Here is a 14616-nt window from a genome sequence, read left to right on the forward strand (position 1 = left end):
TTTGGACGGAAGAAGGACTAGATCCTTCAAACTTAGTAAATAGATGTCTTATGTTATGATGTTTTCGTCTGTCATATGTCCTTTGTTCTTGACCTCATTTTCATGGTTCAGCGACAACTCGATAAAAAGTAACATTTTAGTATTCTTAATTAAAGAAAATGGATAACCATATTTGGTATGTGCATACCTTCTTAGGTCATCATGCCCATCAGCCAGTTTTTACTTGACCTCGACGGCATATCATGGATCAGTGAACAAATTTAAGCTTTTGTGGTCAAGTCAATTCTCAGATACTGTAAGAAATAGGTCTTCTGTTTTTGGTGTATGTAATGAGCGTAAGGTGTACATATCCAACTGGCAGGTGTCATGTGACTTTTATGAGGAAATGGTTTTTGTTAAGTTTTGGATTTTGGTCTGTTATATAATACTGTCTGTCTGGCAATTATCATCTCACCATATAGTATCTCATGTTCATAGTTCATTGGTCAATCTTATGTTTTATTGTTCAAATTTGTTTCATATATTCTATATGCAATAGGGCAACTGTATCTAAAGTGTGTAATGCTTGTAAGGACTACATGTCTGTCTGGTTGGGTTTATCTGACCTTGACACGATTATCATGGTTCACTGATTAATGTTACATTTTCCTGGTTAGGTGTGTTTTCCCGATACTATGTGCAATAAATCAACTATATTTAGAGCATATTTGGTGTATGGAATGATTACAGGGTGTATATGTATTTTTAATTTGGTCTGTTTCACCTTCACCTCATTTTCTTGAATGATGTTAGGTTTATGTTATAGTTGTAGTAAAGCTTTATGTTATGACTATCAACTTGAAATCATGTCAGTAATGAAGGCGAGACAATTCAGCTTGTGCACTATTGTATTAGTAAAAAGTAATAGTTTACTCGTTCCTTTTAGTGCGGTAGCAGAATAGGGAAAGGTCGAATATCAAAAGAGCTTATGATTCACTTCATATTACATAGCTAAATATTCGCACGGTCCAATACAAATTATTTTATTTGAATTTAAGATTGTTAGTCAAAAGCACACCCCAAGTAATTACAAAAACTCACATGGCTCTTTTGGTAGAAGGGCAAAAATATTGTTTGTGTGACACGAATGAGAGGGTACAATTGATTATGATATGGGCAGAAAATTTACTTTGCATCAGACCACCTTCTGGCCCCTTCAAAGAGTTGTAGCAAAGTTTCTTCGACATTTAAAGAGTATGTCCCTCTCTCTCTCTCTCCCGATCAAATGTCCGCATTGACAGTCTGAATAATGTTTAAAGACAGCATCGGCAGGAGAACAGGCAATAAAGACACCTATCGTATGAAATAAAGATCATAAACCAATACTATCCCAAAACAAGATACGTTTTTAATCGTAGTTCTATAAAATAAATATATTAAATGTTTAGGCAGGCAAAACTAACCCAAAAACAAGCATAGAATGTTATTATTAAAGATCATATAAACCGTTTTGACAGGCAATGCTGACCCAAAACAAAATAGTTGTAGTTGTATGGGATAAAAATCATAAAACGTTTTAGCAGGCAATGCTGAACCAAAATAAGACAGCATAACGGTTTTTTTTTAACTAAAGATCGTTTACTAGTTAACGTTTTGTCAGGCAATACTGACCAAAAAACAAGACAGTTGTAATAATATGAAATAAAGATCATAAAACGTTTAGGCAGGCAATACTTACCCAAAACAAGACAGTTTTAATTGTAAACTAGTAAACTAAATATCATAAAACGTTTTGCCGGGCAGGCAATGCTGACCAAAAACAAGACAGTTTTAATTATATGACATAAAGTTCATAAAACGTTTTGTCAGGCAATACTGACCCGAAACAGCTGAAGCATAAAGTTCTGTCACTAACTTAATTCTGTTTATGCTGTAAAATTCCATAAAAAAATTTGGCTTCAATCCTTGAATCACGGATAGGACAATTCCATCCATAAACTGCAGCAGAAGCCTTTGTTTTTTCCTTCTTCTAAAACTAAGTGCTATATAGTTACGAGTGTCTAAGACAATTAACGGCATAGCCAACTTTAAAGAGATCGTGGAATAATAAATATTTGTGCTTTGAACTTTTAATGGATCTAGGGTCCAGTTGTGTATCCAAATGTTGATCGAAGTCGTATTTTGTAAATTTGTATTTATATAACAGTCAAAGTAGATTAGTCAAGAATTCTTGTTTATACGACTCGCACGTCTGGATCAAAATTCTAATCTCGAAACTAGCTTTGTGTCATTAATGTCAGTGAAACAGCAACCCATCAACATTCATATGTTTGTATTATCGGAACTATGGCATACCGCGGATATATGTAAGTTATTGATATCACGCTTATTGCACATTTCCTTCAATGAGAAAAAGTTCTTTCGTAGATCAATACCAGACTCAGCGCTCTTTGTCCATAGTTCAGGCATGAAATAAACAAAAGTAGAAAATAAAATAATGGAAAAATTTAAATTCTCATTAACAAAACAAACTTGATCTTACTCAAGGCCCACACAAACATAACGCATGTTAAGGAATCATATGCGATGATGTACTTATCATAGTTTCTCTTCTTTAATAATCAACCATTAAACAGAAATGATTTTTATATATCATGTATTAAACGAAGAGTATGAACTTTAAAATATTAACAGTATATGTCTTGTCCATTGTTATTTTTAATAATAAATCTAGTACATAGTAAAAGTATTAACATAACAATTATCATTTACGTTCATCGAGCCCAAACTATATCATGTACATGAATTATACTAGTGAACATATTTAAAACAAGTGAAACTGTGAGCTTCTGCTCACTGATGATACCCCCGTCCAAATGTGTTCGATAAACAGGAAGTTGTCGAGTGATGAATCTGAAAACGCATCACACGGTATAGCTGACTTATATCAAGTCTGAAACCAAATATCAGAAATCCTGGTAGTGCAGTTCCTGAGAAAAATGTGACGAAAAATTTTCAACTTGGCTATCAGGTGTAAAAATGATACAAGTGTTCGGTAAACAGGAAGTTGTCGAGTGATGAATCTGAAAACGCATCACACAGTATAGCTGACTTATATCAAGCCTGAAACCAAATTTCAGAAATCCTGGTAGTGTAGTTCCTGAGAAAAATGTGACGAAAAATATTCATGGGACGGACGGACTCACTGACAGACTGACGGACTGACGGACTTATGGACTGATGGACTAACGGACTGACGGAAGGACAGACAGCGGTATAACAGTATACCCCTCTTTTTTCAAAGCGGGGGTATAATAATATATTAAAAACATGAATTTCAAACTGAGTGACATGTAAATCTAGCTACATGTCTCAAAATACTGGCAATTTTGTATGTAGCCAAAGAATTGATTACAAAAAAAATAATATAATTTATTCCAAACAAATTACCATGACGAAATGATAATTAAAAGTAATATGAGTTTCATGACGAAGCATAAATCAATACCAACTGCATACTAACATACTTACAAAAGCAAATACACATACGTCATAGACCATGCTACTACGTCCTCTACAAAAGTAGCATGAGTTTCATGACGAAGCATTAAACAATTCCAACTACATACTAACATATTTACAAAAGCAAATACACATAGGTCATAGACCATGCTACTACGGCCTCTGCAAAAGTAGCATGAGTTTCATGACGAAGCGTAAAACAATACAGAGATCATATATACGAGTGTTTAAATGTATGTCATGACGAAGCATAAAACAATACCCACACATTCTAACATATTTGCAAACGTAAATACACAGAGGTCATAGACCAAGCTACCACGACCTCTGCAAAAACAATACACATAGGACATAAGTACAAGCAACCACATCTCTGCAAAAAAAAATATCGTCCAAATTACCCAAACAAACAAAGACAGGTAAATTGGTTCGTAATAAATAAGCATTGGGTTGCGATATAGGTATCTTATATGCGATATAAGAGACATATTTTTACCTGTAGTATCATCAGTAACGATACCGTTAACATAAAGCAAACAAGATACACTTGCATAAATTAAAATACTTACAAATATAGCGATTATGCTGACTTGCAAAATTATAAGCTCCAAACAAACCACCATTTTTTGACGAGATTTACGATAGTAGCATGAGTGTAGTGACAGAGCATAAAACAATGAACACTGCATAAAAAATAATTGAAAAAGGAAATGCACAGAGGTCATAAGTACAAGCAACCAAGCTCTCTGCACCAGTTGAAATACCGTCCACCTAACCCAAACAAGCAAGGCAAATGGGTTTGTATCACAATAAACAATAGCTAAGCTTCAAAACTTAAACTGTCTTGCTCTTTCACATACGAGTGTTTAAATGTATGGAATCGTTAATAACATCGTATATAAGTGTGTAACTTTGCATTCTATCATATATGGTTCTATTATCGTTATGCAGTACAATTTTGTATTTGTTGTTAAATTTAAATGAACCATGTCTCCGACAGATACAGAAGGCGGATATACGTTCTGCAAACATAAGAATGCTATTAATAATTCAGAAACTTGTAAAATTACAACATCGGGTTAATCATTAGCTATCATTTATAAGTATGATAAATAATTACATTGTGATCGCAAACGCACAGTGTCGCCACCAACACCAAAATACATCTAACCCACAATCTCTTTGACAAAGTAATGAATTTGACCAATTGCTACGTGTTTTGGTCTCTCGCTGGTTAACTTTAAGTGCCGACCGTTTTGCATACATCAAAATCGTGAGATCTATCCGAATGGAAGAATGGTAAAATAATAACTGTACGTTTGTTCAGAATGTCAGCAGAAAATAGCTAAACATTATAAGTATAGTTCGATTTTACCTCAAATTGCTAAAAGGAAGGCCAAAATTATCCATAAAATTAAAACTCTTTACAAATATTTTTTAACAAATTGTTTGATAAGAATCATAAATTAACACATCAAATGCTGATTATAAAAGGTAGTGACCACATCGCATCATTTCCAAATTCCAAAGCCCTTAATTTCGGTAAAAACAAATTAGCGACACGACATCAAACATTTTATTAATCATCATGGCACATTATACTAAATATCAGATCAGTATTTGAAGGAGTTTTATCATTAAGTCAAAATTACATCTGCTTTTTAAATGCATATGAATTGACCATATATTTAAGTTCTCTATGCCTCATTATATAACCCACATCTAGCTCTTAGTATTTTGAGACGTTCCCTGTAATAATCCAACTGTTGTTTCTTCTGATGTTGAAGCATTAGTACTCTGTAGAATTTGAGATCCCACCAACACTAAAATAAAAAGACATAATGACATAATACTTGCAAATCTACAGTACTTTTCTATATTTTCCTTTATACAGACGGCCTAAACCAAAACACTTTAAATCAAAGGATGTATAAATAGGTAAAAACTTTAGAAGCTTGATTTAAAAAGCATCTCAACAAAGTGTCTGAAACCTGTACAAAGTTAATCCAGAAATGCACATTAGAAATATTCATAACGTTTTACCATAAATAAATTGACACATCTATTTTTAGTTTAAGCATACACAAGGAAGATAAAAATAAAAAACCTAAATGATCTATAAATGAGGTGAGATGATATTTTAAAGTTTTATCTTTTGTACATGCGTCCATTTTGCTGTGCGAGATAGATTGTATGCAGCCACGAACTGTCAGTATTGGGATGTTTAATCCGAAAGTAAAATAATAAATATACCGACGCCGATCTTTGGGTCGATTCTACCTGATGAACCTTGAAAAATACATTTGTCCAGCACAGGCGAAACACAGCATTTATATATATAGATTGTTAGATTGTAACTATTAATGCATACTTTTGTTTTCTGTTTTTAAAGTCAATTGGAAATTTATATTATGGAACTTTTTAATTCATGCATCAATTTGAATAGTCGAAAAGTTTAAAAGTCACAATGACAACATGCTCCATTTGCCTTGAACACCTAGAACAACCCGCGTGCTGTATTCCTTGTGGACATCTTTTCTGCAATCAATGTATCAGTGACTGGAGAAATGGAAACAACAATCAATGTCCAGACTGCAGGGAAACTTTTACAGAAGTACAGATTATATACTTGGACACTGAATCTATTAAAGGTTAGTTATCAAAGTTAAACGGTTTTCAATGTGATTCGTGTTGTTTAGTCCTAGCTATTTATTTGATAGTTTGTGGGCCGTTGTTTGTCTTAAGTCAATTTTCTTTTTTTATAATAGTGTTGTTAATCTTTTGTGACGTTTTTTAATTGTTTCTTTTGTTCTTTACTTCCCTTTGTCTGTTTTTGACATTTGGATAATTCACAGCGCATTTTCGCCTTAAAGCTTTGCAATTCTTTATTAGTACATATAATCCTTATAATATTATTGTTGACATAGAGAGGTTATCTATGATTATTTTAATATCCATTGTCATATTAGCATGGCTATAGGATTGGATTTTTTTTTATTCTATTCAGGCAATGCCTGATAAAATTTAATGCTCAGAATTAATTTGATTTTCAATATTAGGCAGATTTCATGTGATTACCAATTATCCCTGTTTTTAAAAGCCTCGAATAATAAATTTCATATCTAGGAACAATGTATTGTTTCACATATCTACTGAAAATAATTCACTGTTTACAGTGCCTGATTCTGTGATCTTTTATAGATGAAAGGACTAGACTAAACGATTCTGTTAATGAACTAACAAGAACTATTGAAAATTTGCGGCAGAATCCATCAAATGAAGGTTAGTGAAATGAAGATATTCAAATAATGTTTCGTAGTCTAGTACTCAACCGAAAGAATGTGAATGCATGCCACTTTTTTCGAGTGGGAACCTTTTATCATTTGTAGATGAAACGAGCGACTTGTGTACAAAATTTTAATCCTGTTTTCTCTTATGAAATTGTGAATCGAAATGTGAATATGTCATAGACACAACAACCCGACCAAAGATCATGATTTTTTTCAAACCTTTCAATGATTATATAAAAGATAATTGACTTATAACTCACGATTACTAAATATACTCCGTGATAAAACATATGAAGATTTTCAATTCAGCAACTATCCAACAATAAACTTACTACATATTAAAGGAGTAGCGTTTGAATTTCTAAAAGGCTAAACAAATAATCAAAGCTTTATTATCATTGAGATGTATAACTTAACGTTCCAAATATGGAAAAATAGATGATTCATTGCCATTTGAAGAAAGGCAAGAATCTAAATTCAGGTGATGCAAACACATCATTATAAATTATACATGATTTCTTGAAATAAATAAGTTCGGGCGGAACAATTATACTTTCACAAAGGGGGACGACAGATACCAGAGGAAAAGTCAAACTCATAGATTGAAAATAAACTGACAACTCCATGACTAAAAATAAAAGACAAACAGACAAATAATAGTACAGAAGACACAACATAGAAAACTAAAGACAAAGCAAAACAAACCCAACCAAAAAAACACAATTGGTCCGCATCTTTTTTTCATTATCATGAATCAATCTTCAAATCAGTAATTCATTTTTGATTCCTGGTAAATGTTTTTTAGACCAGAAGGTGCTAAAGTTCGTGGAAAAGAAAGACAACTTTGAAAGAGCAGAAGCAACTTGTAAGAGTCTACCAATTCAAAAAAGTAAGATTGTATGATAATATTGTTCTCTGGGATTCGAAACCCATATCTTCTCATATTCAAAAGATCAGTGAATAACTTTTTTTTTATATAAATCAACTGATGTGTATTCAATAACTTATCAAGATAAAAGAACCTAGGTGTACCGATGCTCAGATATTGATCACACAACACTTTTATAAAATTAAGTTTGTCTTTAAAGAGCCTGAACATTGTTTTTAATGTTCTTGTGTAACTTGAATGCATAAATTAAATTGGGATCAGCTTACATCAAACAAAATGAATGATTTTGATGTTTAAAAATACTATTTTTATGAAAAACATCAGTTGGGTATTTCATATTCCAATCGACAAAATTTGTTAAAAAGGTGTTGAGTAGAAATATATATTTTTTAGAATTTCTGCAAACACATATCGTAAAATATCAGCTACAGTTCACGACAGCTGAGTGCAACAAATGAATTTGCGCATTATACTTTGTCAATACTCTGAGGAAAACTCCATGATGAGATTATTTGGTCATGCCTGCATGCTAAGGCCATTTCAAATTATATAATCTTGTACTCCAAACTTTCATGGACGTGTGATTTTTAGTTTATTGTTTTCAAGAAATGAATATTACAAATGCAATTATTGTTATTGAGAAGAAGACGTAGTTTATTTATATTTCCACAAACCCTTTGTATTCGTGAGTGATAAATAGTTTTATATCCCAGAAATTTCTGTGAATTGTGTTTCATTGTTTCATGGTATTGAATCTAAAACTTAAACGAGCCAACATTCGGAAAAGATCTACTCCAACAGCGAAAGGTATGAAGAAATTTATAATCTGAGCAAATTATCTACAAAATTATCATACATTTTAGATAACAGATATAGGAAGATGTGGTGTGAGTGCCAATGAGACAACTCTCCATCCAAATAACAATTTTAAAAAAAGTACACCATTATAGGTCAATGAACGGCCTTCAACACGGAGCCTTGGCTCACACCGAACAACAGTTTACATTTTTGTACCATTGCGTAAGCTTGCTGTAATGCTTTGAATTTAATTGTTTCTGGTTTTATAGAACAATGAGGTTGTTGAAGTAATACTGACAAGAAAGTTTAAATAATGTTATACCATAATAAACACAAGAGAAAAAATGTAAGGTGACTAAACAACGTATACACGCTGAAATATCTCGCCTGATTTTCATGTACTGATCATGATTAAATTTATGTTAAATGGATACAGAAATTGCTTAGTATTACATGAAATTAATATTAACCATAATTTATGAAAATGAGATACTGGTAAAGGTAGGATAAGCCATGTCAGACAAATATGTACCACTTCAAACATACCATACATCAAATAATGTTAACATATTGTTATATAGTATTTGTAAAACCAGACTTAACCAAGAATACTAACCATTGATTGATAAATCATTAAATTGAAGTGAAGATCAGATGAACCTTACCAGACAGATTTGTTCACTTTACAACTTTTCCACCCACCAAATATCGTTTACCTATCGCTTATAGTAACTGATAGACGGTCTCAATGCTCTCATAACCCATGTATAGTTATCTATTACTCAAAATTAGTAAGAAATTAAATCGACAAAAGAAGCTATAGTTGTTTAAGCAAGCTCTAAATTATGAAAACAAGGTTAAGGTCAATGGATATTTGACGGACGGAAACTTCGTAAAACAATGCACATGTATGAAAGGTATTAAGAATCTAGGTTTTCTTAACCTGAATAATAATGCTTTATACAAATAGTTCAAGCCGCTGCTGCTGCTGCCAGTTTGTAATAAGTAGTTCGTTCCAGGCGAGACAAAAACAGCCAAAATGTATATACAATTGTTTACATGGCTTGCATTTACATAATATTAACATTTTTTTCAGGTAATAGCGTAGCCCGTTTTGCTACAATCATCTTTCTGATCTTCACATCGGTTTGCTTCTTATATCTTGGTGTATGTATATTTACTGAATGGTTTTCTGAAAAACCTGAGTTCCTAGACGATGTAGTAGTGCGACACTTAGAGTTTTTGAACGGAAGTAGTACTTATATAACGTCAACGTTTTTATCAGCCGCAACATATGTCGATTATTTTTATAGCACGTATACTCAAGCCGGTATAAACTATATAATGAATTGTACTAATAGCATTGCTGAGAAGGCAAGCACATATTTCAGTGAAGATGTAAACACTTTTGATTACAAACTTACTGTATATTGGGCATGTCAAGTAGTAAATGCTGTTCTTTTCATATTATATTTCTTAATTTTTTTTGCTATGTTTTCCTTTTTAGTTCTATTTATGTTAATTAGTTTAATATTTTCCTATGCTGTATTGGTCTCTATCTACTGTTTCCTTTTGATCTGTTTATGTTCATTGATTTTTCTCAAAAATTTGTTAAGTTTGTTTCTTTTGCGCTAATGTATTTGAAATTGAACAATTCCAAGTGGAAAGCATAATAAAAATCTGAGATCATTTCAATTTATAATTATTGTAACCGAAAAAAATTATAATTGGTTTACTATATTGTATAAATATGTCACAACGATAAGAAATGTGTATAAAATTAAATATAAAAGAAAGTCGGAAACTAAATTGTTTTTAAATATTTCTTTTCATGTTAATGTTAAGGGAGCTATCATTTGATTTTTAGGAGGGCTAGGATTAAATTTGAAGGGAAAACAAAGCCTGAATATTGAGTAAAAAAAGCAGAACGAGCAAGTTTGTTAATAAAATAGAAGGATGACAATTCATGTAAAAATGGCAGGATAAACTAATAATAAAAACATCAGGACCCTAGCTCCCCCCCAAAAAAATCAAATGATAGCTACCTAGATAAAACACACCTTTATGAACTTTTGTCAAATTACATTTTTTTTAATCTAATTTCTTTGATAAATCTAAAAAACACAAGTTCAGTGGACAGTAAACTTTGCATGCCGTGTTTTGATTTTAGAATAATATCCGATGATGCGAGAAATCAAACAATATGACCAACAAAACTGTGAATGAACATGGATGCTAATACAGTCCTAATTATAATGTTGAATATATATCATAGTGTAATAGTGATTACAGAAACTTAAAAGCTTTCTTATGACTGAACTACTTTTGACTCCATCAAAACACTTGAACTTCAAAATATGATAAAAATAGCTCCTTTCTGATCCGTTGTCTATCTAACATGCAAATACTTGGCTGATTATTATTATAATTATTATTATTAAAACTTTACTTTTAAATTGAATTGATTGATAAACAATAAAATTTATAAAATGTACATGGTAAAATGTTTTTTTGTTTGAATTCAAAAATATTTAGTTCAAATTTCAAACATTGATAGAAATATTTTAAGAACTATGATAAAAAAAGGATATCTGAATAAATGAGTGTTCGTGGTTTTCTTTAAAAAGGTTCACAGAATGGATCATTGTCGTAGTTCCCTTGACAAATCATTCTACCGAGCGGCTGGTGCTTTATCGAATCTTCTTTCCCCTTATATTCAATTTCTTGCATTTGATGGTGTGAAATAGTTATCAAAGGTAACATGCTTTTAATCTAATATGCCAGACGCGCGTTTCGTCTACCCAATCCTAATCAGTGACGCTCAGGTCAAAATATATAAAGCAAATCAAATACAAAGTTGAAGAGCATTGAGGACCTAAAAATTCCAAAACGTTATGCTAAATACGGCTAAGGTAATCTATGCATGGGAAAAGATTCATAACTTTGTACACAGGAAATATATAAAAATGACCATATATCATATATATATAATCATGGCATTTTCATATCTAAGTGCTCGCGTCGGTTTGGTAAAGAGTTCTTGTAAATAGACTCGTGCCTCCGCTTGAAAAGCCTTGATCATATACACAAGTAGTAAAATGCAAATAAAAAGACTTAACTTCGTTCAATGTTTCTGATCTATTATGTTTGTCCATTTCCAAAGCTTTCTCAAAATAAATGCTTAGGGTTTTAACGCACTTAGCAACACTGACATTGTTCCCACCAAAATTAAGATGCACGCCTAAAAGGTCCTTCTCTCGATATTTTTAGCAAATACTATCAGTTCAGTTTTATCCTCGTTTTGTTTTAACATTTTCGAGCACATGCATATGCTGATGTCAGCCGCACAAGCCTCAAGTCGCTTTGATATGTTCGTCTAATTATCAAGTGGTTTGAACACGAGATTAACGTTTCTGTCGTCTGCATACGATGATAGTACATATAATGGCGTTTACATATTTCGTCAATTGGTCTTGAGAAAATGAAGTTTTAGTCCAAGGACCGATCCTTGAGGAACACCATACTGGCTAGGAATATCACCTGAAAGAATGGAAGCAACAGCGACGCGCTGAGTCCTCCTCTAGACATACGACTTCAGCCAACTAAGTGTTATCCCACAAGGGTATTCCAACCACTTCATCGAATGGCACGCACGAAAGGCTGGTTGTACATTGTCGTGAAAAGTTAAGTCACAAAAATACTGAACTCCGAGGAAAATTTAAAACGGAAAGTCCCTAATCAAATGTCAAAATCAAATGATAAAACACATCAAACGAATGGACAACAACTTTCATATTCTTCACTTGGTACAGGCATTTTCATAGAAAATGGTGGATTAAACCTGGTTTTATAGCGCTAAACCTCTCACTTGTATGACAGTTGCATCAAATTCCTGAAATAAGTTTGACGAAGAATGATTTTCAAGACGAGTCAAGACTTGATAGTTGGTGTTACATTGTATAACAATTTTGCCGGCACCGGCAACGTCAAAATAGAAAATATGCTATTTTGCCGACTCTGATTAACATATCTAAGTTAAGCCGGCAAAATATCATATTTATATAGCAATGGCTATTCTACCGGTGCAAGCATTATAGTTTTTATTTATTATTATTTTACCAGGTCTTTGTTAAAAAAAAACTTAAATATTTTCTTTTGAAAGTACTACAAAAATGTTCATTGCAAATTTCAAAGAATCAAGATATTATTCTTAAAGATAACAGTAATAATATTTGAGATACACATAATCGATTATAAGCATTTATGAGTGCAAGTGAACAAAGGAATTTCTAAAGACACACACACAAACATATTGAGCATTCATTTGTAGCAATGTATTCATATTTTCTTCATATCATAACATGTAGTCAAATTTAATCACTCACAGTATATCGGTAATATTGTATTACAACCAAATGTCAGATTTTGAACCGTGTATGGTGTTAAACAATAAAAATACATATAGATATGACAAGTACACAATCTAAAAAAAATCTAACACATAACTTCAAAATCACAAACGATCCATTTCGAAATAATAGTCAGTACTCTGAATTGCATATCTGCAAACACAATTTGTAATTGGCAAAAAATGTTTCCGCTTACATAGAGGGGACAGAAAAGCCATTATTTTATTAATAAACTACTCTGCCAGCTAAGTTTAAGATAATTAATCAGAAGGGCCTCATGTGAGCCTATGCCATTACTTTGCGTCGTCGTCGACGTAAACTATTTCATTAATCTTCTCCCATGAAACTACTGGCCCATATAATTCAAACTGTGTAGACACTAAATTGGTAACCTTAAGTAGTTTTTTGTTATTATCTTGGTTTTTATTTAAAAAAAATATTCAGTGAGGTAGGATAGATCTAAAATCAAAGTGCTGGATAGCACCTATGGGAAGTTTGCAACTGTAGATGTGTATTATTTCATATAGGATCTAGATTTGTATTATTTCAAATATGTATTTAATCACGTCTTTGATGTTTTTAACTAAACCATATTTTTTTCAGCAATTTCATATGTTTGCCATTTAAAATGTTGATATTTTCTATTGTAACCTTAAACTGTTGTCCTTACGTAATCAAATATACAATATGCTCTGTTAATATCTGCATTTGCCAATGCCATATCTTGGGCCTATGATTTTATAGTACTTTTCCCATTTGTAGCTGGGCATGACCCTTACCATAACAGTAAAATGACGGCAACAAAATTGAAACTAAATCTAGGTGTCGTGGTTATAAATATTATGTATAAGTTTCGTAACATATGGTTGAGGCACGGAATTGAAAAAAAATGTAAGAACCCGGTGTCTCGCCTTCTTTTGCTGTTAATCGCAGGCTTAACAAAAATGAGGAAAAAGATGAATAAAAATATTCCTCTCTATGCTATTTTTTTTTATTGTAAGAAGCTCCTGTCCAAGTTTGTTAAAAATCCAGGATAGTTTATGAATCTATTAAATGTTTAAAAAAATATTTAATTACAGACAGTATGTAATGTTAACTGGAAGAAAGTCCATTAATAAGTAACATACAGAAAAACAAGAACAAAGTTTTAACTAAATTTCCTTCTAGATACTAGCTTAAACTTAAACTGAACTTAATAAAATTGAGAATGGAAATGGGGAATGTGTTAAAGAGACAACAACCCGACCAAATAAAAAACAACAGCAGAGGGTCACCAACAGGTCTTCAATGTAGCGAGAAATTCCCGCACCCGGAGGCGTCCCTCAGCTGGCCCCTAAACAAATATATACTAGTCCAGTGATAATGAACGCCATACTAATTTCCAAATTGTACACGAAAAACTAAAATTAAAATAATACAAGACTAACAAAGGCCAGAGGCTTCTGACTTGGGACAGGCGCAAAAATGCGGCGGGGTTAAACATGTTTGAGAGATCTCAACCCTCCCCCTATACCTCTAACCAATGTAGAAAAGTAAACGCATAACAATACGCACATTAAAATTCAGTTCAAGAGAAGTCCGAGTCTGATGTCAGAAGATGTAACCAAAGAAAATAAACAAAATTGACAATAATACATAAATAACAACAGACTACTAGCAGTTAACTGACATGCCAGCTCCAGACTTCAATTAAACTAACTGAAAGATTATGATTTCATCATATGAACAT

The 14616-nt window shown here is 32.3% G+C and overlaps 1 long non-coding RNA gene across 1 annotated transcript; it reads left to right on the forward strand.

Moving 5' to 3' along the window:
• Positions 1-6693: 6693 nt before the first annotated feature.
• On the forward strand, positions 6694-10972 carry LOC143082748 (uncharacterized). Its single transcript, XR_012980464.1, has 3 exons — positions 6694-6783; positions 7597-7680; positions 9575-10972. It is a non-coding gene; the product is annotated as an uncharacterized LOC143082748 (long non-coding RNA).
• The last annotated feature ends 3644 nt before the right edge of the window (positions 10973-14616 follow it).

This window comes from Mytilus galloprovincialis, chromosome 7, assembly GCF_965363235.1.
Source record: "Mytilus galloprovincialis chromosome 7, xbMytGall1.hap1.1, whole genome shotgun sequence".
Taxonomy (NCBI): domain Eukaryota; kingdom Metazoa; phylum Mollusca; class Bivalvia; order Mytilida; family Mytilidae; genus Mytilus; species Mytilus galloprovincialis.